Below are 27,217 nucleotides of genomic sequence, written 5' to 3'. Positions count from 1 at the left end.
CGATGCAGCCCAGGCCCTGACCATCCCGGACACCCAGTCAGCATAGCGGTGAGGTTTTCTCTGGACACACCTGCAGGGTGGGAGCAGCAGGGGCCAGGTGGAGAAGGGGGTTTAACCAGGGCTGGGGTTTTGCCAGGAGAGGGCCCAGAAGGGAGAGAAGAAGGGAGGGAGTGGGGCGATATGAAGGGCATGGTGAGGGCAGCCTGGACAGAGGGCAGCGGCCAGGGGGCCTGGAGATGAGCGGGGCAAAGATGGGGGTGGGCGGTGAGTGAGCGGGAAGCTGGGGTAGAGAAACAGGTCGGGGAGGGCCCCAGGTGCAGGCCTAGAGCAAAATGGAAACACAAGGCCCTGTTCAAAACAGCAGGCAAGGTGGGTCATTAAAGGCATTGAGATCCAGAGCCTTGTCCTTTCCTCCGCGTGATGTTTTTTATTTGCTGCTATTTAATGTCATTCTAAGTAAAGAAAAATTTTAAATGTAAATTCTTAGCATGAATTTTACCATTTATCCTGGTTTCTTCTCTGATTATTATATCAGAGCATCTAAGTCGTATATGGAATCACTGCAATTATTCAATTTGTATTTCATGCTCTTTCCTGAGGAATGTCTGCATGGGGCTGAGGAGACAAGCCAAGCCAGACTCAGGAGGGAGGAAGAGGATGCCCCCCAGGCAGGAGCTGCTCCAAGGAGCGCCCCCTCGGACCCTCGGGCAGAGCGCAGACCTGCCACCTTCCGGGCACACCTGCTTAGACCCAGCTGCTGGGTCTCCCCTCCTGCCAGCCGCCAAGGGATGCACACACTTGAGCGCACGCCCCCAGCCCACTCGATCAGTCGACCCCAGGGGCCTTGCAGCCTGCGCACCAGCACTCAGTAGGTAGTGGATGGGGGGCGAGAGGCTCACCCCCACTAAGTCGCCGCCTAACTTGCCAGGGCCGACGCCATAGCTACCACCTGCCCCAGCTCCAGAGACCAGCCCCACCCCTAGTGCCCAGGCCCCTGCCAGGACAGAGGGCAGTCATGGTCTCTGGGCAGGGATGGGTAGGGGAAAGTCGGGCTGGAGTCTAGGTGCTGATGGGTGACCCAGGTGGGATGTGGAGAGAGAAGCTTAGTCCTGTTGGTCTCTGTACAGGGGGCTGGGGGAGGGGGGAGAGAGGGAAGGGGATGGGACCCGGGGGGAGGAGGGGGGGCATCTTTTGGGAACAAGCTTGCTCAGGGCCCTCCCTGCCCTCCTGCCAGAGCCACTCAAGGCCCGGAGGCTGGGGGAGCAGGGCCGTTGGTGGCTGGTTCTGCTCTGGCCTGGGCCCCAGCTCCGGGCTCCCGGCCAGTGTCTTCCCCTCCCCGACCCCCGAGTCCCTGTCCCCTTTGGAGGCAGGAAGATCAAGGCAGCCAGCGTGGATGCGGTCAGGACCACAGGCCACACTGCCTCCAGGAACAGCCCAGAGGACAGGTTGCTGCTGCCCGCCCTGACCCCCCCACAACCCTGGGAAGGCTGTTTCTCGAGGATTCGGGATACGTGCAGACCCGGGCCCACGCTGACCCCGGGCACCTGGGCTCTGGCCCCAGCGCTGCCCCTCCCCTGCCGTTGCACCTAGCTCTGGACCTGTCTGTGGGCCTGGACACTCACTCAGACCCTCCCCAGGGTGTCCTGCCCTGGACCTCCCCAGGATCGCGCCTCGAAGGAATTTTCCATGAGTCTGCGGGTCACCTCGGTTGAGTCCCAGGTGACACCCAGACCTGGTGTCTGGCAATCAGTGAGCATGTGAGTCTGCATGTGTGTGCACATGTACACCATGCATTCACACACACACACACACACACACACACACACACCCCCCATGGGGTCTGGTCTCCACACCATCCAGCCTTTCACAAATAGAAACCCCATCTTTCCGGGGTCTCTGTCTCTCCGTCTCTCTCTGTCTCTGTCTCTCCCTCTCCCTCTGTGTCTCTCTGTCTCTTTCTGTCTCTGTCTCTCCACCTCCTCCCATTGTCCTTCTCTAAACCAGGACATTTCCATCTGGGCTCCAGCCCACCAGCGCACAGGACGGGGGACCCGGGGCGTCGCCCTCCCGTAAAGGGTGATCGCGGTGATTTATTCGACTTTCTGGCAACAGCTTAATCGAGTCTGGATGGGCACCTGGTTCTGGGCTCATCCTCGTTGCCAGGAAACCCTCAGCCTGTAGACCCCATCCCGTCCCAAGTAGCAGAGACGGTAGGCAGAACCTCTTGTGCCCCTTGTGGCCGAGGCTAGGGCTGGGGTGGCTGGGACAGCTGGGGACCACGGTGGCCTGTTCACCTACTGACTCCCTGGGGAAAGGGCCTGGTTGACAAAGCTCCCACGGGTGCAGGGGCCCTGCTTGCCCCGGCCCTCCCCGGGCCCCGGACTCAGGGCCCTGCACGCCCACCCCTCCAGCCTCTCGCCGAGACTACTGCTTCCACAGACCCGGCTTTGTCTACCTCTCCAAACCGTACGGTGCCGTGGAGCACATCTCTTTGTGTGTCTCTCTGCCTGTAAACCATAAATGCCTGTGAGCGGGACAGGTCTTTCTCATCATCATCTCCCCAACATCCTGCAGAGATTTGATTTGGCACTTCAGACACTTACATGCTGGGGGGGAGGGGAGGAAACAGAAGAAGGGAAAGAAGGAGGGATGGAGGGAAGGAAGGAGAGGGGAGAGGTGCCGGTGGGAGTGAGCTGGGCAGTCCTGGAGAAACTCGGGGCAGTGCAGCATCAGGACCAGACAGGGTTGGGCAGCTGACCTCACCAGGTCATTCAGACGTGGATGCCAGATGCCGGGACCACTGCATTTCCGCCTGGCGTGGCAGAGCTGGGAGGAGCCCTGGTCCCCTCGGCCCTCAGCATCTTAGGACCAAAGACCCCCTTCCCTGGGAATCGCCAGTCCTCGGCTGTTCCTATTTTTCTCGTTTCAATAATTCTTGCAGCCAATGTTGTGTAAATAAAATTATTCTTCCCCAAAAAATCATTAGCAGGGCCCGACATTAAATCCCCTGCAATCTGTGTAATTAACTGCATGTAACACAGGGCATTAAAGGATCCATTTGCTAATCACCACTCCTCTGCTCCAGGCACCTAATTAAATCCCTTCCTGTTTATCCATTTACGGGATCCAGGGCAAAGATACAGGCCACCGGGAAAGCTGCTGTCATAAATCAGCTTTTTGTAATTGTCAGAGGGTGCAGGTCCACCTTGTGTATTTGCATCTCACTCCCACCACTCAGTCCCCTCACTCCCAGACTCATGACTCTCCACCCAGGCCCCTGCAGGGAAGGAGGACGCTGCACCTGGGAGGTGGGCGCAGGAAAGAGCACCCACGAGGTCCAGGTGAGCGCCTTGCCCGCGACACACCTACCCCCGGGTCACACCTTTGCCGCTGCGACCCCGTCACGTGAAAACTTTGTGCCACCCTCATCTACGTCTGTTAGATGGGGCTCTGGGACCACCTTTCCATCCTGGGCCTCCTGCTTGTTCCCTTAACAGCAGCAGCTGGGGCAACTGGGGGTGATTTTGTCCCTTCACTGAGGTCCTCAGACAGCCGTCTCCTCGGAAACGGGGCCTCAGGAACACAGCTGTGGCATCTGACATGAGTTTTGAATCCTGGCACCTCCTAGCCCTGGTGACCTTGGGGAGGCACGTGACCTCCCAAGCTCCTGTTTCCTAGATTATCAAGGGGGACAATTCTGTTGGCCAGGACGGTCATGGAGGTGTGAGTAAGCAGTCAAGGGAAGTAACAAGGCTCCCCAGGAAAATCCCCCGCCGATGGGCATTGAGCACTTGCTATCTGCCAGCACTGCACATAACCCTGAAGGACGGCCTGTCACCCAGCCCTGTGAACGGGCACGTTCAGGGTCCTGGAGGTCAGGCCACTTGCCCAGCACCCCGTGGCTACTGGCAGAGACTTGTACAAACAAACCCAGGTCTGAGGAAGCGGATAAACAGGGCCAGGCAGGGTGTGGAGCTACAGTGGTGGGGACCAGGTTTCTTTTGGGGTGAGAGTCGCACAGCTCTGTGAATATACTAGAAGCACTGAATTGCACATTTTAAACAGGTGACTTTCACAGTATGTGAATTACATCACAGTGAAACATCATCGACGCAGCCCAGGCCGTGACAAAACCCACCCACGGACCTCTGGGTCCCCCAGCAGCTGGAGGAGACAAGGAAAGTCCCTCCCCTGGAGCCTCCAAAAGGAGCGTGGCCTTGCGCCCTGGATTTTGGACTCTGGCCTCCAGAACTGTTGTTTCCAGGCACCCGGTTTGCGACGATCTGTTAACAGCAGCGCAGGGAGCTCATACTTCTTCTGAATCAGAATCTGAATTTTACAAGATCAGCAGGTAATTCAGCACACATTACAGCTTGAAAAGCACTGGTCTCCAGGTGCCTGGAGCCCAGGCTGTCTCTGGGCTGAGCAAGACTTGGGTCTGAACTCAATACTAATAACAATACCTCCACTCAGAGTGGGAAACCGAGGCAGGAAGTGAAATAGCTATGCCAAGGGCACACGACACAGGGCCAAGCGCCCTCCCCCAGGGCCCTTGTCCACACGGCTGTGAGAGTGATGAGGGCCCTGGTCCCAGCATCGGCATGGTCCATCCAGAGCGTAGGAGGCGGGCGGGGAAGCTGAAATCAGGTGGCCAGACTGAGTTTGTTGGAAGAGATTCGAATTCAACCTGAAAGCACCGGCTGCCTGCAATGAGCCTCCACTGCCCGGATGCTGGCCCCCCACAGATGCCCAGGATGGCTTGATTCCCCTCGTGGGATGGTTCTCTGCACCCTGTCCCTGAGACGGAGATGGGGATGCGGAAGGTTCTCTGGGAGCCCTCTCGGGTGAGGGCCTGTCGGGTGAAGGAAGCAGGATCAGGCAGCAGGAGAAACTGAGCTGCGAGGCGGGCTTGACAAAGGCCTCAGTCCGTCCCGCAGGTGCTCGGGGCCATCCCAGGTCAGGGCGAGAGGCCAAGGCTTTCGGCCCTGCACGGGCCAGTCTGGGATACTAGCCGCCCTCAGAAGAAGGCATGGGCTGGGCCCAGGCTGCTCTCTTCGGCCAAGGGCGAGCCTGCAGAGGGCTCGCTGAGAGCGCGGGGGGTGCAGGGAATCTGGGCACCGTGAACCAGCTCCCATCACCCTCAGCCTCGTGCCAGCCCCACGCGGTCCCCGCCATCCAGCTCTCCGTCTGAGTCCCCTCCCCCCGCAGCTGCCTGCCTCCCACCAACGTGGAGGCCCCTCTTCCTGGTCAGCACAGTGGGCCTCAAGACCGGGGTCCAGTGCAGAGCTTGGGGGGCAGAGCCATTACCCACCTTGATCGGGGGCTTTGTGGCGTTAATCATCCTTCACGTGCACAGTTAAATCGGGCAGCCTGCCAAGCCCGTCTCCAGCAATTTCCTCATGTTAATAATGCTTCCATTTGCCCCATGCAGCAAATCTGTCGCAACTAGCCCCCTTCTGGCCCATATTTTTAACTTTTAATTATGATCAGATGTGGGATATTGAGTAGTGTGAGGCCTTTTAGACGTCTACCGAGATTTCTTTCTAATAATGTAAGGCTCTCATGGCTCATAACTTGGGTCATTACTGAAGTACGTATACAGCGGTGTCTCCAAAGTTGGACCCTCCTCCCCTAAGAGGGGAGTTTCAGGGGGAGAATCGGAGGTTGGAGATGACCCGATGAGGAATAACAGAGGCAAAGACCTTCTCAGGTCCCGGCCGTGAGCCTCTGCTCCCAGGGGTGCCTCAGGTGCGCCCTCCCCGACACCTGCTCCTGAGTCTCTGATCACCTGAGAACAGCTCTCCTGTGTCACAGAAGAGCCCTCACCAGGAGGGAGACGCGGGCCACCTCCCCTGGAGCAGGACGGTTAAGGGTTAGGGGGGCTCTGGGTCAGGAACCCCAGCTCTCTGAGTCTTCCATGCTCCCCCCTAAAAAGCAGCATCAGGAGGGTCGGTGAGGGGGTTCAGTGCCATAAGCCCCGTCACCTGCTTACGCAGGATCTTGCTGATGGCAAGGTCACCCCACCAGCTGCAGTCGCGGGCATTGTTGTTCCCGAGCAGCGGTGCCTTGTCCAAAACAGGAGCTCAGCACCGAGCACATCCCTGCAAAGAGTGGCAGAGACACCCACACAGCCCACAGCCCTGCTCACATGTCTACCAGTGCAAGTTAGACGCTGACAGCTCTAAACTACAACCCTGATTGCTGGCTCTTTCCTTGCAAAACACCTGCTGGGTTCCCCAAAGACCCCTATCTTCCCTTCTACAGACCCACTCATCACCCCTGCTACTACGCCCAGGACGGGGCGGACGCCATGCCTTCTTCCCAAAGCAGGGGCCACATGGTAGCCGTGGCCCTCAGACACACCCTGCCTTCCGACAGCTCCTAAACATCAGTCAAAGGACACCCAAGGCGGAGCCACAAGTAGTGTCCTCGTGGCCAGTGCCCCCAGTTGATCCGCTGGCCCTTGAGGCATCTTCAGCTGCTTGGCTGGACCTTTGCTGCCCCTGAGATAGTCACCACAGTTTGCCTTCCCTCCCGGTGACACCCTCCGGCCCCCAGAGTGCTGCCTCCTCTTTACGAGGCTCTCCCCAAGGCAAGAGAGTGTCCGTGGCCCACTGGATGACTGGATGTGACTTCTTTGAGGCTGGCGGCTCCAATGTGCGCCTGAAGATGAGAACCACCGCCTGAGTGTCCGTCTGTGACCCCGTGATCTGCACATCCTAGCTCCAGACCACCTGTACAGGGACCACCAGGAGGCTGGGAGACAGCCCTGCCAACACCCGCCCCTCCCACACCTCCCAACCCTGGAAGGGGACATGAAGAGTCCACCAAAGGTTGGAGAAGCAAGATGGGCACTTCCCCAAAGAAAATGTGGCCACGTGCCATGTTCTGCCCCCCACCCCATGGCAGGAAGGTCGGGGATCCTCCTGTCACTGCAGGTCAAGCGAGGGAACCCGGGGCTGGGCACCTGACTGTCCCAGGTGAGGGGCTATGCCTGCAGCATCCCTTGTGACAGAGCGGGGAGTCGGGCTGTGTCTGCCATGGCCCTGGTGCCACGTTTGGGGGCAAAGACTCCAGGGGGGTTCTCTCCAGGAGGGCCGCTGGGTTCTGGTCATCTTGGAAGAGACCCCTCCCACAAAGACCGCTTGGAGTGGCCAGGTGACCCCAGGAGAGGGGACAGTGGTGGCCAGCCAGCCAGCAGCCTCCCTACCCCAGGAGCCATAGGCGACAGATCCTCAGAAATGGGGTCTCCCAGGCCCACACAAGGACCCCGAGGAATCTGTCACACCCGGCAGGCACCAGCAGCAGTTACAAGGCACCGTCCAGGGTGCCCTTCTGCCCCCCCCGGCCCCTCTCGACTCTGCTGGCGGCAGGTGGGTGGGGGAGGGAGACCAGGTGGGGCTCAGGGAATCAGCCACAGGCGTCTCACCCCCGAAGGCAAGGGCTTGACCTCGGATGAATGTCTTGAGATGAGTGACTGTTGGAAAGACCATTTATTACTATGTATCGCTTATCAGGGATGAGAAGCAGGGCAGGGAAAGAGCACCCAAGGGAGCAAGTCCAACAGGGAGGGTGAGAAAGAACGAATGCCGTCTGCTCCCGCCTCCCTGGTCCAGCTCCTCCAATAGACCAGCGACCAACTCGAGTCCAGTGGTGGATGAATACAGAAACCGCACGTGGTCCGGCCATACCATGGAATACTATGCAGCCTTAACGAAGAATGAAATTCTGACCCAGGCTACGACATGGATGAACCTTGTAGACATCGTGTTCAGTGAAATGAGCCAGTCACAGAAGGGCAATCCTGCAGGACCCACCCCTGTGAGGTCGCTGGAGGAGTCAAACCCACAGAGACAGGAAGTAGATGGTGGGGCCGGGGCTGGGGGAGGGGAGGGGAGTGAGTGTTTAATGGGGACAGGGCATCAGTTTGGGAAGACGAAAGAGCCCTGGAGACAGACGTGGTGATGGTTGCACAATAATGTGAATGAGCTCGATGCCTCTGAGCTGTGCACTTAAAAGTGCTTTAAGATGGTATCATTTATGTTATATTTATTTTACCGCAATTTTAAAAATTTTAATAAGCCCATTACACATGTATTTATTTTTATCAAAACTCTGGAAGCCGGACACCCAGCCCGTCTCTGGCCGAGGTGCTGATGACTGCCTGCTCTCACTTCATCTCCATCGCTTGTTCCTAAGATTTCTACGCAAACACTCATTATCTTTGTTGGAAACAGGTGGAGTCATGTGGGCCCACCCGCTCAGAACGGCTAGGGGTACAGACAGCCAGACCAGCTGGTGGGACTCAGGAATGGAAGCTGGGGGACTGACCGCACCCAGGCCCACAGGTCGGGGTTGAGTCTGCCCTGAGGGACCCAGGGTGTGACTCAGCACTTAGAGAAGAAGCAGAAAAGGTCATCTCTGGTGTCAGAGAGCATGGTGAGAGGCAAACGGCCCGGTCCATTCCCCACCCTGAGCCAAAGCAAGAATGCCTGGGGCAGAGCCCGCCATTCAGGGGAGTCAAGCAGAGGGAACCGGACCAGCGAATCACTGCCAGCCATTTGAGCAAGTGGGTTCTCAGGCCATCAATAAATGATGAGTGGTTGCCACAGCAACAGCCCCACCATATTTCATCTCCTGGAGACTCAGGAAAGCTCCAGCAGTGCTGCAAAGAGCCGGGCTGAAAATGAAGGGGTTTCAGCATCCCGTCTTTATGTTGGCCAGACCCCAGGGTTCTGAGCGCAGGGTGGACACTGCTTGGATGAGATGGGGTTTGGAGGGAACAGAAAGGATGGGTTTGAGGCAAGAAGGGTGGTGAGCGGCACAGCCCAGGAAGCAAAAAGGAGCCAAGTTCAACCCCGGCTGACTGTTGCTCTTTGTTGTATTGTCCAGGTCATGTGACCTCTCCAAGCCTCAGTTTCCTCATCTGCAAAACAGAGATAGAAAAAATGCAATACGATACAATATGTGGAGTGTTTGGTGCATATCAGCATTCAGTAAATGGTATCTAACATCATTATTGTAGGTAAATAGATGTAAACTGTGTTTACCCACATAGTTACCATATTGGGGTGTTTTTATTCCTCTGTGTAAATCCATAATTCTATTTGGCATCACTTCTTCCTGAAAGACAGCCTTCAATATTCCTTGTGATGCAGGTGGTTGGTGGTTCATCCTTTCAGCTTGGTGTATCCAAAAAGCCTTTATTTCACCTTCATTTTTGAAAAAGTGTTTTCGCGGGGTATAGAACTCTAGATTGACAATTCTTTTTTCTCTCAGCACTTTAAAGATCTTTCCCTACTATCCTCTCACTGGTTTCCTATGAGAAATCCACTGTTTCCCTCATTGTTTTTCCTCCGAGTATAATGTGTCTTTTTTTTGGCTGCTTTTCGGTCTTTGTTGCTGCACGCGGGCTTTCTCTAGTCGCAGATAGCAGGGGCTGCTCTTCGTTGTGGTGCGTAGGCTTCTCATTGCGGTGGCTTCTCTTGTTGCGGAGCACGGGCTGTAGGCATGCGGGCCTCAGTAGTTGTGGCACACAGGCTCAGTAGTTGTGGCACACGGGCTTAGTAGTTGTGGCACACGGGCTTAGTTGCTCCACAGCATGTGGGATCTTCCCGGCCCAGGGATCGAACCCGTGTCCCCTGCATTGGCAGGTGGATTCTTAACCACTGCGCCACCAGGGAAGTGCATAACGTGTCTTTTTCCTTTGGCTGCTTCATCACTGGTGTTGAGCGATTTGATTATAACATGCCTGGCTGCTGTTTTCTTCATGTAACTTGTGCTCAGGTTTCGATGAGCATCCTGAATCTGTGGGTTTACAGTTTTTATTAAATTTGGACATTTATGAGCCATCATTTCTTCCAATAACTTTTTGTTCTCCTCTTTTCTCTCCATCAGGGCTCCAATTGCTCATGTATTAGGCCACTGAAAGTTGTCCCGTGGCCCTCTGTGCACTGTTCATACTTGTGAGGTTTTTTCCTCTGTGTGTTCCATTTTGGATAACTTCTAATGCTATATCTTCAAGTTCATGGATCTTTTTTTCTGCAGTGTTTAATCCCATTCAGGTGTATTACTCATCTAAGACACTACAGTCGGTTGTTCTCACTTCTAGAAGTTTGATTTGAGTCTCTTTTATACCTTTCACGCCTCTACTTAATACATCCAATTTTGCAGTGTGTGTTTCATTCTGGATACCTTTTAATGCTATGTCTTCAAGTTCACGTATCTTTTTTTCTGCAATGTTTAATCCCATCAGGTGTATTTCTCGCTTCAGACACTGCAGTTAGAAGTTTGATTTGAGTCTCTTTTATAGCTTTCACACCTCTACTTAATATGTTCAATTTCTCCCTGTGTGTTTCATTTTGGATACCTTCTAATGCTATATCTTCAAGTTCACGTATCTTTTCTTCTGCAATGTTTAATCCCATCAGGTGTATTTCTCATCTCAGACACTGCCGTTGGTTGTTCTCACCTCTAGAAGTCTGATTTGAGTCTCTTTTGTAGCTTTCACGCCTCTGCTTAATACGTTCAATTTTCTTCTGGCTTTTTTTTTTTTTTAAACTAATAGTGGATTTTTTTGGGGGGGGGCTGTGTTGGGTCTTCGTTTCTGTGCATGGGCTTTCTCTAGTTGCGGCAAGCGGGGGCCACTCTTCATCGCGGTGCGTGGGGCTCTCACTGTCGCGGTCTCTCTTGTTGCGGAGCACAGGCTCCAGATGCACAGGCTCAGTAATTGTGGCTCACGGACCTAGTTGCTCCGCGGCATGTGGGATCTTCCCAGACCAGGGCTCGAACCCGTGTCCCCTGCATTGGCAGGCAGATTCTCAACCACTGCGCCACCAGGGAAACCCTCTTCCGGCTTTTTGAACATAGTTACAGCAACTGTTTTAATATCCTCGTCTGCCAATTCTAACATCTGGGCTAGTTCTGGGATGGTTTCGACTGATTGATTTTTCTCCTCCTTGAGGGTCATGTTTTCCTGCTTTTTGTGTGCCTGGTAATTTTTTACCAAATGCCCAACCTTATGAAGTTCACTTTGTTAGGTGCTGAATCTTTTTTGTTCAGGTAAGTAGTCTTGAGCTTTGTTTGGGGGTGCATTTATTTTGAAACAGTTTGAACCTTTCCGGTCTTGCTTTTAAGCTTCATTATGCAGGATCAGACAGGGGTTAACCTGGGTTTAGTTATTCCTCATGACTGAGGCCAGACCCTGCTGAGTGCTCCCTGGAGGGACCCGTGAGTCACGAGGTTTCCCATCTGGCTGGTGGAAAGGAACCCTACTCCCAGCTCCGTCAGCCCAAGGGCTGTTTCCTCTCATCCTTCGTGTGGTTGGTCCTCTGCTAGACCTCAGGAACCCTCCTCACACGCATGCAGCAACCAGCACTCACATGAATATTGGCGGGACGGGGGGGTGGGCTCCAAATCTCCCCTGTGCAGCTCTCTCCTCCGGGGCCCTGCCCTGTGACTCTAGATGCCTTGGTCTCCCCGGGCCCTCGGGTCCTTCTCCTCCACTCAGGGCTTCCATCAGGATCCTCCTGGGGTCCCCTCTCTGTGCCACAGCTGGAAACCCCCTCCTGGCCATGAGCTGGGGGCAATCTTAGGGCTCACCTCACTCCTTTCAACAATCACTTGCCTGGTGTCCAATGTCCTGAAAACGGTGGTTTCATAGATTATGTCTGGATTTGGAGAGCAGCAGAGGGGAACACCGAGGCTTTGAGCAGACTCCCACCAAGACCTCGAGTTGGCCCCAAGTCCAAGTCCAGGGGCATCGAGCCAGGCCCACGTCTGGGCGGCAATGCCAGCAGCATCACTGTCATTGTCATTTATATTTTAAGGGGAGAGAAGGAAAGGGGAGGGTCTCACACCCACCGGGCCTCATCTTTCAGCCTCAGTCTCTACTGGTCAGTAGGAAAGGCCTGTCTTTACCACTTGGTGCAAAGGCTGCTTGCAGACTGGAGGCCCACCCATGTTTCCCTGAGACCGGTCAGGGCCAGGCCAGCAGGCCCAGAGCACGGGAGTGTACGAGCCCATCAGGAGGACAGAGCCCCATGGGGCAGCTGGGCGTCCACCCTACGCCCAGAGGGTTGCCCACCTCTGGGCCAGATCAGGGGCTGGGGGGAGGGTCTGGAAGCCCCGAGAGAAGGGAGAGGGCTCTGCCAGGCTCTCAGGAATCTTACTTTCATCATCGCCATCATCTTCACCTGCATACGCAGGCCGCTATCACAGAAGGCCCCAGCCTGACCTTCCCTCCAACTCCCCACCCGGCCTCCACCCCTGCCCGGTCCACAGTGCCGGGGCCCCACAGGGGCTCTCTCTAGACAGAGGGCCGGGCTCATCCCCTGGCTCTCCTTGGCTTCCCTGAGTCCCAGGAGAGACAAAGCCGGCAAAGCCACTGACCTCCAGCCAATGGGCCTCTCGCATAAAAATTTACCACCAGACCATGAAATGTTTAAACACCATATTTCACTACTAAAAAGTGAGGCAGAAGCCAGCACCTTCTGAGCCAGGATTTTCCTGGGTACAGACGGGCATTTTATAGACCAAAGCAATAGAATAAAATAAATATGGCCGGCGAGCTGCGGGGAGCGGGGAGAGGGGAGCTCTGCCCAAGGAAGAACCTGGGGGGTCAGGCCCTCCCTGTGGGCAGCCTTGCTGCTTTGTCTTGGGGCCACAGCGTGTCCTGGCTCAGAGCACTTGGCAGACAGGATGGTTCAAGTCTCCAATTTCCAGAGGAAGAGCCTGAGGTCCTGAGAGCTCCCATGACTTGTGTAAGACCCCCCGGCCCTGTGGTGGAGACAGGCTTGAGCCCGTGTGAACGCAAACCCTACTTGCCTGTTCTTGAGCCCCCATGCCGCCCACACCCAGGCCAGGAGGGCTTTGGCCTCCTCTTTGCACCCACAAGGGAGGGCGGGACATGGGGTAGTGGTGGAGAAACACAGCAATCCCTGGAGGGACACAGAGGGATGGGCGTGGAGGTGGTGGGAGGGCCCACCTCTCTGCTCTGGGAGGCTGGAAATCCGGAAACTGGACTCAGATGGCAGCTTCCACACAAGCAGGGTCCTGCAGTGGGTTCTCCCACCCTCCCCCACCTAGGGGACCCCCAAGGTCCTCTCCAGCCCCTGCCCTGGATGCCCTTGACCTCAGGGTGGGACGGGAGACTGGCCCCCCAGCCCAGATGGCCCCAGGCCTGCTCAGAGGCCACATGTCCAGCTCAGCGGGGGGCAGGGGAGGTGAGGGGGATTAACAACCAGACGCCCCCCACCCTGGGCGTCCCGGGGCTGAGAGCAGCAGGAGGGGCCGGTCGTCCACCCCTCGCGCCCCTCCTGCCCTCGCGCCCCTCGCGTGTACAGCTGGCACGTCCTGCGCCTACCGTGCCCCTGGCACGTGCGGGATACAGGGCACGTGGGAAGGGGGCATCTCCCGGCAGTGGACCCTACCACGCCCTAACAAACAGACAGGTGAGGGGCACCGGGGGGCCCGCGTGCCCAGGGTCCCCTGTGGACCATCTCAGCCTGTGCTGCAGCGGGTGCGCTTGGGGTCGGGGGGAGCCCTGAGGGGATGAGGCGGAAGGCTGGGGACCCAGAACGGCAGCCTGAGCGGTGGGGAGCTTTCCTGAGCTCGGGGGCCACCATCAGAAGCTTTAGGCCGGAGGGGGTGAGAGCACGGACAGCCTGTGCGCTCCTGGGGGCGGTGGTGAGAAGGGCGGGGGCACGTGGAGGGCAAGCCGCGGGGTCGGCTGCAGGTGGAGGGAGGGGTGGCAGGGGGACGAGGCTGCCTGCCGGCCGTGTGGCCTTAGACAGGTGACCCCTCTGAGCCCGGAGGGCTTGCGGGTTAGGAATTAGGAATTAGAGGTCTTGGCCCAGAGCAGGGGTGATTCCCCCAAAGGGCCACATCGAATTGGCTCACACATGCTGCTGGTGTTGTCCTCAGCCATGGTCCCCCAGGGACCCCAGTCCCTCCCCTGCCATCCAGGAGACACCCACTCCCACCAAAGCCTCGCCTGCAGACTTCTGTGCCCACGTGTTCGGCTCCAAGCAGCTCCCCGGAGTCTCTTCCCAAAACTGGCGGTCCCTCCCGAGAGGCGCTGAGCCCGCCCAAGACAACCGTGTTTGCCCTCAGCCGTGTGTTCTTTATGAAACCCGAGAGCACTCCAGGGTCCCAGAGAGCCCGTCCCGGCCAGGGTCACGTTCAAAGACTAACGGTCCAACAGCCAGAGTGAGTTCGTAAAAGAAATCCTGGCCTTTATTTATGCTTCTTAGAAAAACTGGAACTGATCCAAATCAGAGCTCAGAGACTCTTCGTCAAGTCCTTTACTTTCTTCTTTTTCTCCCACAACCCACAAATGCTCCAGAACCTCCAAGAATGTCCATGCCAGAGTCCCCACCACCCTCCGCTCCTGGGTCCTTAAACTCCAACCGCCCCCCAGATGCTTCAGAGCCCGGGACATCCGGGAGACGCAGCCCAGCCAGCACCCTGCCCTCACCTCCCTTCTTCCCGCTCTCCCCTCCCCCTTCCCTCCCCCGCCCCCTGGCCCAAGATCCAGGCCACAAAGGCCCAGACTGCCCTCCCAGAGCAAAGCCCACATGTTCTCTTAGGAGGGAAGACTGGATGCAGAATTCGCAGAGCTGGTCCCCAACACATCAGAGCACAGTGATTTCCCATTTGCCCCCAAAGACCGCTGGCCCTGCCCTGTCCCCACTGGGACAGCCCTGAAAGATGAGGTAATTCCAAACGGGGACATCAGGACCACCAGGAACAAGAGGAGCCTGGCCCAGGGCCTGGGAGGGTTCCAAGACCTGCAGCCCCACCTCCATCCAGCCCCTCCTTTGGCGGCGGGAGCCTCCCATCCACACCCGTCCACCAGGAAGGGGGCTGCCACCTCCCTCTGACCCTCCACACTCCCCAAGAGAGGAGGGAAGCATCAGGGTGCCCTTGAGGTCTGGCTGACCCCAGCCCCAGCGAGACCAGCCTGCCCTGCTGCCCTCCCACTGGGCAGTATCCGGCGCGGGAGGACCAGTTCCTCACCCAGGTCTGCCATCTCAGCGGGGCAGTGAGGCAGCAACTAATTACGCTCCCCAGGGAAGGCCTTTCTGCTTTCTGTTCTTTTTAATGAGGCTCTGGGTCTGAGCCTCTAATCACCACCGTCAATTATCTGTGGGCGGGTCAGGTTGCCCACCTTCATGAGCCCCCTATGCCCAGGTCTCATCCTGCAAGGCGTGGGGCAGGCACGTCAGAGAGCAGAGAGCTGGCCAAAGAGGGCACAGCCGGGAGAGGAAAAGGAGGCCTGGGGGACCCCAGCAGGTCCCCAGTCCTCTGGATTTGAGACAGGCTGGGACCTGGGACCCTTTGCTGCAGTGCTTGCACCTGGACACACGTCTCCTCGAGCATCAAAATACAAAGAAACTATAAGGGACTGAAAATAACTGCGAGCATGCACAGTTGGGGCAAATTCTGGACAAAAGATACAAAGAGATCAAAAAGCCCAACTGCCACTTCTGAAGAGCCGGGAGCAAAAGCAGGGTCCTGCGCATGCCCCCTGCACGCAACACCACCAAGGGGGTGGGCAAACCTCCTAAGCCACCCCTCCGGCCCGACCCCTGGACACACCCCTACCCTCACCCCATATAAGGAACCAGCTCGCCCCCCACCCTCAGGGAGGGAGCAGGGGAACCTGTTGTTTGTGCTCGCTTCCCCGCTGCTGCAGCCGGGGCCCCAGTACAGCCTCGCCTGAATTTCTTGTCTGGCCGCTAGTCAATTTCTATTGATTGGGGAAGGCCAAGAACCCTGGTGGGTATCAGACTGAGTGTCCCTTCCATAGGCAGGAGACCCACACCTGACCCCCAGCCCTCCTGTGGCCTCCCTGCCAGCTCTGCAAAGGCTCAGTTCTCCTCCCAGATCCACACCTTCCTTCCCAACCCAGCCCCTCATCAGCCAGACCACGGGCCGCGCTACAAAGGGGCCTCCTCTCTGCCCTCCTGCCACCCCTCTGCCACCCAACCCAGCCACTTTCTTCTCTGTCCCCTCCAAAGACTGTCAGCACCATAAAGGCGGCAGGGGCTCTGCTGCATCCACTGCTGTAGACCCGTGGACTCCAGTGGGGACCATTCTGCCCCCCAGGGGACACTCAGCATGTCTGGAGACACTTTGGTTGTCACACTGCCAGGGGATGCTCCTGATATAACACCCTGCGATGCCCAGGATGGCCCCACGACAAAGATCAGTCCAGCTCCAAATGGCCACAGTGCCCGGGGAACGGATCTGCGAGAGACTCGCCACCTGGCACAGGGCCAGGCACATGGTAAGAGCTCTGTGACGTGTGCCCACGAAAGGCCAAAAATGAATTCGCCGGTAACAAATGAATGATGGGTGACTGCTTCCCAAGCTGCAGGGAGGGGCTGATGTGTATTTTGAGATGTGCTCACACATGTACGAAGGTTCTCTGCAACAGTAGAGTTCATCAGAGCACAGGGACATTGCCCTGCCCCGGAGCGTACACCCTCCACATGCCCCCTGCGCCCCTGCCCTTCCCCAAGTCCCGCCCACGAGCTGAAGCCACACCCACCACCCTCTCTCCACCCTCCTGGGCTTCGTGGACCACACCCCACAGAGGAGAAGGCTCAGTCCTGCCCTTTGGGGCTCTGTGCCCAGGGACAGATCATCATCTCCCTTGATCCTCAGTTTCCAGTAATGGCCGCTGCCTGGCCACGACCCAGGACCGTCATGACAAAGGAACGAAACACTGGACTTGGAAGCACCTTGTAAATCGCAGGGTGCCACACCACCGGGAAGAGCATCCCTCCCGTGCTGTTGGGCCCTCCAGGCCCAGCCCCTTCTTCACCAGGGCACCTGGGCATTCCATGGGGCTGGAGTCCAGGGCCCACGCGTGCAGCTGCCTGCAGCCAGGCAGCCCACAGGCCCCAGCACGCTCGCTCAGGGAAGGAAGGAACCAGGCAGATGGCTCGTGGGCAGGCTGGTGGTACCACCCCGTGTGGGCAGTCAACTCAGACTTCTTTGTGCTGCCTCCTCCGCACTGTACCAGGAGACACATGGGGAGGACGAGTTTGGCCCCAGAGACAGGCCTCCAGGATCTCAGCTAAGCTGTCTGTCTTCCAGGAAGCCTTCCTTGATCGCCCCCCGCCCCCATCAGGCACGGCTCTGCTGGCTGCCTCTGCACCTGTGCTGCCCTCACCCCACCCACTCCACACCCATGGATGCAACCGGTTTGCTCATCTGTCACCCCACCAGACTTTGGTTCCATGAGGACAGAAGCTATCTGGTTTTTCGCTTTTGGATCTCTCCCTCCCTGCCCACTCCCAGACCTAAACTGACTGTGTGACTTTCTCAAGAAAAATATTTATACAATGAGGGGATGGATGGACAGACGGATGGATAGGTGGATGGATGGATGAATGGATGGATGGATGGATGGATGGATGGATGGATGGATGGATTGATGGATGGATGAATGGGTGGATGGATGGATACATGGCTGGATAGACAGATGGACGGATGGATGGATGGACAGATAGATGGATGGACGGACGGACAGAGGGACAGATAGATGGATGGACAGACGGACGGATGGATGAATGGGTGGGTGGGTGGATGGATGGATGGATACATGGCTGGATGGATGTATAGATGGACAGATAGTGGATGGACAAACCAACAGACAGACAAATGGAGAGGATGGATGGATAAATGGCTGGATGGCAGATGATTGGTTAGATGAGTGGATGGATGGATGGGTGGAAAGGCAGATGGTTGGTTGGATGAGTGGATAGATTCCCGGACAATTAACACACTCAGCACATAAGTAGAGGCCTAACATAAGGTGCAGAAAAGCAAGAGGTGGACAGAGGCAGGGCTCAGGCCTGGAGCCAAGTCAGGAGGCCCTAGGACAGCAAGCCCAGGGAAGCGGGACCATTTGCAGGGCAGAGCCAGGAGTCGGGAGTGATTAAGCCTGCATGCTCGTCCCTGGAGTCCCAGCAGCCCTGCATTCATTAAGGTGCTGATTAGGAGAATTTCATGGGAAATAGACATTGAGGTCTGAGGTGCTCCCAACCCTGGCACTGCCAACCTCCTGGTCAACTGTCTTTCAGGGTCTCCCCACGGCCCCAGGGCCACACTGCCTGCAGAGAGTCTCCAGGAGTGAAGGAATCCTTGAGCCCGCAGGGTCCCTGCCCAGGACGATTCAAATGACCTTCTGAGGCCCCCACTTGTCCCCTCCCTCCACCAAAGAAAATTCAAAGATCCAAATACCAAGGACTTTAAAAACCGCCCAGGGACTTCCCTGGTGGTCCAGTGGTTAAGAATCGACCTTCCGGGCTTCCCTGGTGGCGCAGTGGTTGAGAATCTGTCTGCCAATGCAGGGGACACGGGTTCGAGCCCTGGTCTGGGAAGATCCCACATGCCGCGGAGCGGCTGGGCCCATGAGCCACAACTACTGAGCCTGCGCGTCTGGAGCCTGTGCCCCGCAACAAGAGAGGCCGCGATAGTAAGAGGTCCGCGCACCGCGATGAAGAGTGACCCCCGCTTGCCACAACTAGAGAAAGCCCTCGCACAAAAAACGAAGACCCAACACATTCGTAAATAAATAAATAAATAATTTAAAAAAAAAAAAAAAGAATCGACCTTCCAATGCAGGGGATATGGGTTCGATCCTGGTCGGGGAACTAAGATCCCACATGCCATTGGGCAACTAAGCACGAGCACCGCCCGCACGCTCTAGAGCCTGCGTGCCCCAACAAGAGAGCCCGCATGCCACAACTACTGAGCCCGCGTGCTCTGGAGCGGGCGCACCACAACTAGAGAGAAACCCGCGTGTCACAACAAAGAGCCCGTGTGCCGCAACGAAAGATCCTGCATGCAGCAACGAAGATCCCGAGGGCCGCAACTAAGACCCAACGCAGCCAAATAAATAAATAAGTATTAAAAAAAAAAAAAAAAGCCCAGCTCAGGTTGCCTGTAAGCACCCTGGGTGGACATCCCTGGTGGTCCAATGGCTAAGACTCCACGCTTCCAATGCAGGGGGCACAGGTTCATTCCCTGGTTGGGGAGCTAAGATCCTGCATGCCCTGTGGCAGGGCCAAAAAAAAAAAAAAAAAAAGATAAAAGAAGAACCCTGGGGGGCTCAGCCCTTCACCCACGGCCCTGGTCCCCGCCCGCCACCCCCCCCACCCCCCGTCTTTCCTTTCTCACGTCCTCAGGTCTGAACAGGGCGCCCTTTACGTATCCTGCTCATTTGAGACACGCACAAGGCTGTCTGTTAGGTCTCTGCCTCTCAATTTCCAGATGCAAAACTGAGGCTTCATGAGGTGGCGTAATTTACCTTGGCCAAGAGGACACAGGCCAGAGCTGACCCCATGTGTGCTGTGGGCTGTTGGGCAACGTCCCCTCCTCCAACTGCACAGCAGTTGTGGAGGTTTGCCCATCACCTGCTGATGAACCTGGCCGGTCCTGGCACCCAGGAGGTGGGAGGGAGGCTCGGGGACCTGCCGGAGCCAAGAGCCCAGCCCCAGAAGCCAGTGGGTGCCTGGGACTCACGGTTTCCCTAACACTTGCACACCCGAGACAGGTGTGGTCACCCTGGGACACTCCCATCCCGTTCACAGGGGAAGGAGCAAAGCCCAGAGAGGTCTCAGCACCAGGCAGAGGAGGCAGGGGCTTCGGTGTCTGGCTCAGCCCTAGCGCACCGTGTGACCCCGGCAAGCCCCTTCCCCCTCTGCACCCCACCCTCATCTCCCCCAGGGTGCAGGGGTGCAGACGACCCCCCTTGTAGGGTGGAGAGTTCTGTTCCTGGGCTGCCCTGCAGCTCCCCAAGGCCCGTCCATCTCTGGACCTCTCTGAGCCCCATGGGGACCTTCGGTGTGATAAACAGACAAGGGCCCTCGTACGGGACAGGACAGCAGGTTTGAGGCAGCTCAGCATGTCTTTGCTGGCGACCCCGTTTCTCAAGGTGGGGATGGGGGATTTCACGTCAAGTTGGGACCAATTAAAACACGTTTGTCATCCGTTCGGAAGGCGTCCAGCCCCCGGGGAGTCCAGGCACCGTCTCACTCCAGCTCGCCCAGTGCCAAGTCAACTGCGGGAGCAGCGAGCTTCTGGCTGAGGACACGCGGGGCAGGGCTGTGGTTGATCCCGGGCCCATCGCTCAGCCCGGACGGAGCCCTGGCTTCAGCCTCACTGGAGCCTCGTCCACACTCTGCCCTTGGCCATGATGACCGCGCTTTGGGAGGACCCTCCCTGCTTCCTCGAGGTGCCTCCTGCTGAGCGGGTGACAGCCCGGCGAGTCCTGGCACAGGCTCAGCCCCGGAACTGGGGGGTGTGGTCCCAGACGGCGCTGGTGGTGGGAGTGGCAGTGAGGACCGCTGTGTGTGGGCCCCACAGCAAGCCTTCTTCACCTGGATTAACTTGTTCAGCCCTCAGAGCAAACACCGTTCCCATCAGCATCTACGGAGGGGGCCCTGCACGTCTGCAGGGCACCCCTCACCCGGAGCAGTAATTACATCTCCCTCGGGACCACGGGGAGAAACACGGGCACTGGCAGAGCAGGTGGGCTGGGGTCTAAGCCCACCGTGGGCCGGGGTACGGCCCTGAGGGTGCGACTGCTAAGACCGGCCCCCAAGGCTGGAGAGGCCGGAGGGTCGGAAAGGGCAGGGGCCACTGAGACTGCAGTAGGTGGACCCTGGGCAGGACTGACGGCCAGGAGGGGTCTCAGAGTGGACCCAGGGTCCTCGCAGCTGCTGTACAGGCAGCCGGTGGGGGAAGGGCTTCACGGTCCTCAGAGGGACACCCTTGGCCGGCTGAGGTGGCTGCCTGACCACCGAGGAGGACAGACGTGCTTGGGGTGCACCCTGGGGGCGGGAGGGCTGGCCTTGCACACCTCATCTGGGGAAGACGGGCCCTGCACACCTCACCTGGGGAAGACGGCAGCCCCTCCGGAGCTACTCGGCTTAACCATGTGCTGAGAACTCAACCCACAGCCCACTGGCCCCTGCGTCACGTCCCAGCTGGGCGCTGTCATCGACTGCTTTGCGCAGGAGGGCCTTGAACAGCCCCGGGGGGCTGACCCCAGGCCCATCCCGTGGATACGCCCCCATCCTGTGCCAGCTCCCAGCCGTCTCTGCCCAGCCTCCATCACCTCCTTCCCGGGAGGATCCCACTGTCCATCTCACGCCCCTCACAGCCCAGCATTGCCCCCTCCACCAACCCTGGCCCCCTCTCTCCTCTGACTCCTCACACCCCAGCTTTTCCTTGCCTCCTGGAGGACTTTATCTCGGCTCCAGAAAGATGCCCAGGGGTCCTCCTTACCTCCTTCGCCCCACCCACCACCGGCCACCTCCCAGCCCATGTCCCTGGCCCGGACCACCTCCAGGGGCTGCTCTCTGCTCCTGTCCCCACCCCCCATCACCTTGGCTGTCCTGGCCCACCACCCTCCAGGTGCAGAGGCCCCCTCGCCCACTGCTCCCAGGCCCTGCCGTCTGCGTAGACAAGCACACGCCTGCTCCTGGGCTGGGCACCGGCTGCCCGCCCCCTCCTTCCCGCCCCCTCCCCAGGCCACCCAACCGCCCGCAGGCTCCCAGCGCCCCCTGGTGGACAGTCGCAGGCTGGCCCTGGCCTTCCCTCCCGGGCCGTGCAGGGCAGGGACCCGTCCCCGCTCACACACAGGTGATGCCACGTCGACAGCAGGAGGGCGGACGGAGGTCTGAAAGGGGACCCCACGCCTGCGGAGGCGAGCGCAGCCCTGCGGTGAGCTAGCTGCTTCAGTGGGGGTGGAAGAGCCTCACGGGGGTGAAAGATCGGGGGCCCACATTCAGGGATGACACCAAAGGTCCCCATCTACGAGCAGCCATGGTTCTGACGTATTAGGGCCCGGGGGCCCCAGGGCCACAGTTCACTTACTTATTCAACACTCATTTTACTGAGTGCCAACCGTGTGCGGAGGGACCCAGCTCGGCGGCCCGGCTCACAGAGCGCCCCATCTGGGGGGACAGAGGCGTGAGTGAGCCACGCGGTCACCCAGCAGAGGGATGCGCTTGGGGTCTCACAGAGCCCAGAGGAGAGGCGCGTCCCACCAGGGCTGCGGGGCGGGAGACGCACCAGGCTGGGCTGCTCACAGGAGCTCGGGGGTCTGAGCAGAGGATGGACGTGGTCAGATTGCTGAGTTAGGGGGAGGACTCCGGCCGCCCGGAGAGGACGCTGCCCGGGGAGGGGGCCATCTCAGGGTCCAGGGCGGGTCCGAGGGGGTGACAATGTGGGGTGATGGGGTGGGAAGAGGAGACAGCCACGTGGAGGCCGAGCTGGCAGGCCTGGTGACTGGGTGGACTTGGGGCGAGAGGGGCAACAGGGGGGAACCCAGGCCAGGGCGGAGCCCCCCAGGAGGAGAGATTTCTAGAGGAAGACGGAGATGTGAGTGGGGGTCAGGGGCCGTTTAGGGGACTCTGCAGTGTCCCTGGGGAGTGGCACTGGCAGCACGGTGGGTGCTGGGGGGAGGCACACGGGACACGGCCGGCAGAGCCCCAGGACGACCACGGGGCCTCACAGCCATCTCCTGCCTTCACGCCTGTTCACTGCTAACATGTACGAAGACCCCAGGGCCGGGAGGCTGGGGTCCCAGCACCGGTTCCCAGGCCATTTGTTGAAGGAAAGAGTGAGGTGTGAGAACGCGTGGGAAAGTGGAGGGATACTTTTTCCCACGAAAACAATGTTATAGCTTCTGGTTGGCGTGAGCAGGGCAGTGGGTGTGTTTGTCGAGAAGATGTTGGGGAGAGAGCAGGACTCCACTGGCGGCAATCAGGCAGCAGCAGCAGAGACAGCTCGGTTGCCTTCACGCTCTGGATGCGTTTCTGGTTTTTATAAACTGACACATAGGTGGCACTTTTTCCTGTGCCAGGCACTGTGCTGAGCAGGTCTCAAACTCCAATCCGCTTAATCCCAGTGATCACCCTATGGTTCAACGCCTGATTGTATGTATTTTGCCTTTTGTGGAAACGTCCAAGACAGGAGCAAGGACACTCCTGGGCCCCAAAGCCAGCATGCTCCCCGGAAGGAGAGCAGGGCTGGGGAAGGAGCAGCCTCAGGGGAGGGACCAGCCTCCGGACGGGGGCAGCTGGGAATCAGGCCCACCCTCCGCCACCCTCACTCAGGCCCCCATCCTGGCCTCTACCAGACGAGCCCCCAGAGGGCCCAGGACCAGGGTTGGGGCATTTGCTCCTGGATCTGCGCTCGCTCTTTCAGGCTCAGTACTGGTTGCTTTTGGCCACGCTGTCTCCTTTGTTCCCCCCAGGCCCCTTGGGTTTTAAGGGAAACGGCCCTGACATCCAGGTCTGCTCAGCTCCAGGCCTGGAGGACTCGGTCTCGTTGCTGGGACAGCCCTAGCCTTTCAGCCACCGGCCAGCTGTGGGCAGGGACCCCCGAGCTGCCCCTGACGGGAGCCGAGGAACTGAGCCCAGAAGCACGGCAGTCTCACCACAAGCAGGGTCAGCCAGACCCAGGCCCCCAAGGAGACAGCCTGCACCTGCACGAGAGCCACACACAAGCCCTCCCAGGGGCACTAGAGGCCCAGATGCAGGGCCCACCCTGGGGGGAAAGGAGCTTGACCCCATCTGGGTGGAGTGACCCCATCTGGGCAGAGTGACCCCAGCTACCTTCCAGCCCCTCCCAAACCACTGCCCCAGAGGCTGCCAGGCGGTTTGCTCCCTCAGGGGCAGCTGGATGGGCTCTGCCAGGACCTTGCAGGTGGCGGGGCTGCCCTGAGCCCAGGACCAGCCAAGGCCAGGGCTCCAGCTCCTGTGCCCAGAGCAGCCTCTTCAACGGGTCTCGGCCCTGTAGCTCCCCAGGCCCACAGCCGTGTCCCCACACACTGGGAAGCCAGTGACCCAAACCGGGTCAGCAGGACCCTGGCACCCCTCCCCCAACTCTGGAGATCGGACTTGGGTCAAGTCAGGCCATCACCGGACAGCTTCCTGGAGGCAGTAGTGGAGAGAACTTGGAGTGGACAGAACCCATCCACTTCCACAGGTCACTCACCATGTGACCTTGGACAGACTTTGTCCAGGCCCAGCCCCAGCCTGGGCCTGTGTGTCCCCCTCTGAAAATCAGGACTGTATGTCACCCATCACAGGGGTTGAGACTGGAGCTCTGTCCTGGTAAAAGAGTTCAAAACCTGGTAGAAGAAGGGGGCGGCCGAGGGGGAGTGCATGGGGGGCGGTGGGTACCAGGACACTCTGAGAACACCTGCCGCTACTAAGTGGGCCACCCGCCCTGGTCCCCTAGGCCAGTCCAGCAGCTCTGCCCATCCCCTTCCTCTGCGCAAGGCCAGCTCATCAACCAGGCGGGGAGTGGGGTCCCATCACGATGGACAAGCATCCTCTAGAGACCAAGGGTGGGCAGGGGCCACCGCGGGCAGCATTTCCAGCTGGTTTCTTCAGGCGTCTCCCAGGAGACATCCCTTGGGTCACATAAATTTGAGAAATTCCGCACTCGGCCGCTACAGCAATTCACAAAGTGCAGGGATGTATTGACCACGTGGGAAGCATGGTGGACTTCATCAAAAACGATGTTTCCCAAACTTATTTGCCTGAATTCTTTTTTTTCTAGCCACACCTGTTAACATCCCCTGGAGCCCGTGTCCTGAGGAGCCCAGCTGGGAAATTTGGCCAAAATGTGTCTCAGAACAAGTTAAAGGGTGTGACCTCTGGGTGTGACCTGCCCTGTTCCATGACACCCTTGTCCCCTCCCTGCCTCCACCGCACGCTCAGTATGAGAAAGAGCCCGAGTTCCAACACCCCGTCCTCAGACTCTCTTTTCTCCATTCAGGGTCAGGAAATCATTCAACTAACGAAGCGGCTTACACCCGTGTCCAGGAGTGGGTAGGAACCAGACGTTCACAAAATGGATTTTCCAGAAAAACAGAAATTGGCAGTCTTCCCTCAAGCTAGTATCAGGAGGCATAAAACCATGAACAAATTAAATAATGACAGAAGAGAAAACTCACGAAATTCCCTGAATTCCCCTCTTAGGCTGAACGGGGGGCCTGAGAAGTCCCAGGAAAACAATTTTAACTCTTCACCCAGCGCTTCTGCACCCATGAAGTCATTTCCGTCTTGTAAACTGGTGCTCGGAAGGAGGCTGGAGGGACCAGGCAAGCATTCCCCACCATGTGGCCTCGGGCCAGCCCTTCCTCTGCACCCACGTCCTCAGCCGTGGGCACTGAGCTGGACTCCGGGGAAACCAGGGGAAGAAACGCAGAACAAGGTGATCACGTGATGAGGCAGCCAGTGTATCCTGAATTACATTGCTCTGAATTTTAACCCTAAGCAGGTATTAGGTTTGCGGGGCAGGATTGGCGCTCGTGTCCGTTTGCCACCTAGACGCAGGGACTCAGGACAGATGAAGCGTTCTCCTTCAGTGACGACACACACTCATTCACACATCCACACATGGCTGCCTCTATTGTACTTACGGATTTGTTCGTGCATGTACTCCCCCAAGTATTGATAATGCAATGAGCACCGTTAGCCCCCAGACCTTATGGGCTCCCTCCAAACCCGCTCCCCACCTTCCTCACCATCCCAGAGATAATTGCCAGCCTGTACTGATGTTTATTTGCTTCCTTTGCTGTTCATAAACAGTTTTATCGATCCAGAAGTATGCCGAAATCATCCGATGTTCAGTTTGTCTCTCTGCTGATGAGATCCACCAGTCACTGGCACGGCCCGTCTTCCTGCCAGGGGACCCTCTGCTGTTGCAGCACCACAACTGGCCCATCTTTTCCCCGGGGTGCTCTGCAGCACAAGTTGTGCACCTGTGCACACAGTCTCAGGGCGTGTGAATGTTCAACTTTGTAATATAAGCCCAAATTCTTCCAAAGTGATTGTTCAAATCTATCCTCCCACCAGAAAGAGAAGGTCCTACAGACCCAACCGAGTTCACCACTTGGCAGGCTCTAGACTGCACTTAAGACGGAGTCACGGGTGGTCCTCATTTGTGCCTCATGTGGTGTCAGCCGTCTGTCTTCCCTCGTCTGAGAGATGCCTGTCCATGGCTTTTGCCCATTTTGCTATTGAGTTGTATGCCCTTTTCTTATTGGTCCATCAGAACTCTTTACATATGCTGGATCCTAATTCTTTGTCCATTATTTGCCTTGAGAATATCTTCACCCAGTCCATAGCTTGCTTTTTGCTCTCTTTAATCGGTCTCTTAATAGACAGGATTCTTAATTTTAATATCTTCAAATTGATCTAGTTTCCATTTACGGCCAGTGATTATGGTGTCTTGCTTACGAAATCCTTCCCCGCTCCCCCCCCACCCGCAGGTTGGGGGAGGCTGGGCACTGAGAGGGAAGAGCAATAATCCTATGGATGAGGATGTCCAGCGGGGAGGAGGCTGGGGGAGACCCTGAGACACCCCAGAGTGGTGTGAGGTCTCTGAGCACAGGGTGAGCTTGGGCTGGGAGGAGGAAGAGGAGGCAGAGTGACCCCCGTGGATCTGCACGCCCAGGATGCTGGGACCCTCCGCCTTCTCAGGGAGAACCAGGCTGTGCCAGAGGGGGCAGCAGACAAGTTACATTCTGGCAGAGGGCCGCAGAGAACCGGGACTGACTGTCCCCGCTGCCAAGGCCTGGGCAACCCCACATCCCCAGAATGCCCACCCCCAAGAGAAGCTGAAGGGCGAGGGGGAAGAATTGGCCTTGACATCTCCCATCTCCCAAGAGGGGCCAGGAAAAGTCACCAGGAACGGGCGAGATTAAGTTTTGCACCCCAGATGCGCATGGGGGCTTCAGAGCCCAGTTCATTCCCAGAAAAATACTGAGTTTCTACCTTCCCTGGCTGAAATGCCCGTCTGCCCCTGCATCGGGGCCTCGGCACCTGGAAAGGCCCCTGGTGGGTTTGGAGGCAGATGTGCTGGGCCTGCCCAGAGTCTGGTTTTTGGTCCTGACTCTGGGCGCCCGGGTGGGACAAACTCCGTCCTGGGCCCACCGCCCCCTCTGCAGCAGGAAGGGACCAGCCTGAGTGATGCCGTCCATGCCTCCCATGTGCAGACGGGACCAGGGTGGGGTTGGTGTTGCCGCCAGGCCAGGAGGCCCAAGGTCTCCATCAAACACACCGACCCATGGCCACGTAGCTCTGCCCCAGCTGCGCAGGCACAAGACTCCTGTCCCTCCCAGACTGACAAAGTGCCACACGGCAAGGCGCCGCTCCAAGGAACAGCACAGAGCCAC

This window comes from Balaenoptera acutorostrata, chromosome 6, assembly GCF_949987535.1.
Source record: "Balaenoptera acutorostrata chromosome 6, mBalAcu1.1, whole genome shotgun sequence".
In the NCBI taxonomy this organism is placed as follows: Eukaryota; Metazoa; Chordata; class Mammalia; order Artiodactyla; family Balaenopteridae; genus Balaenoptera; species Balaenoptera acutorostrata.
The sequence above is the reverse complement of the archived record's forward strand: the minus strand, read 5'-3'. Positions refer to the sequence as shown.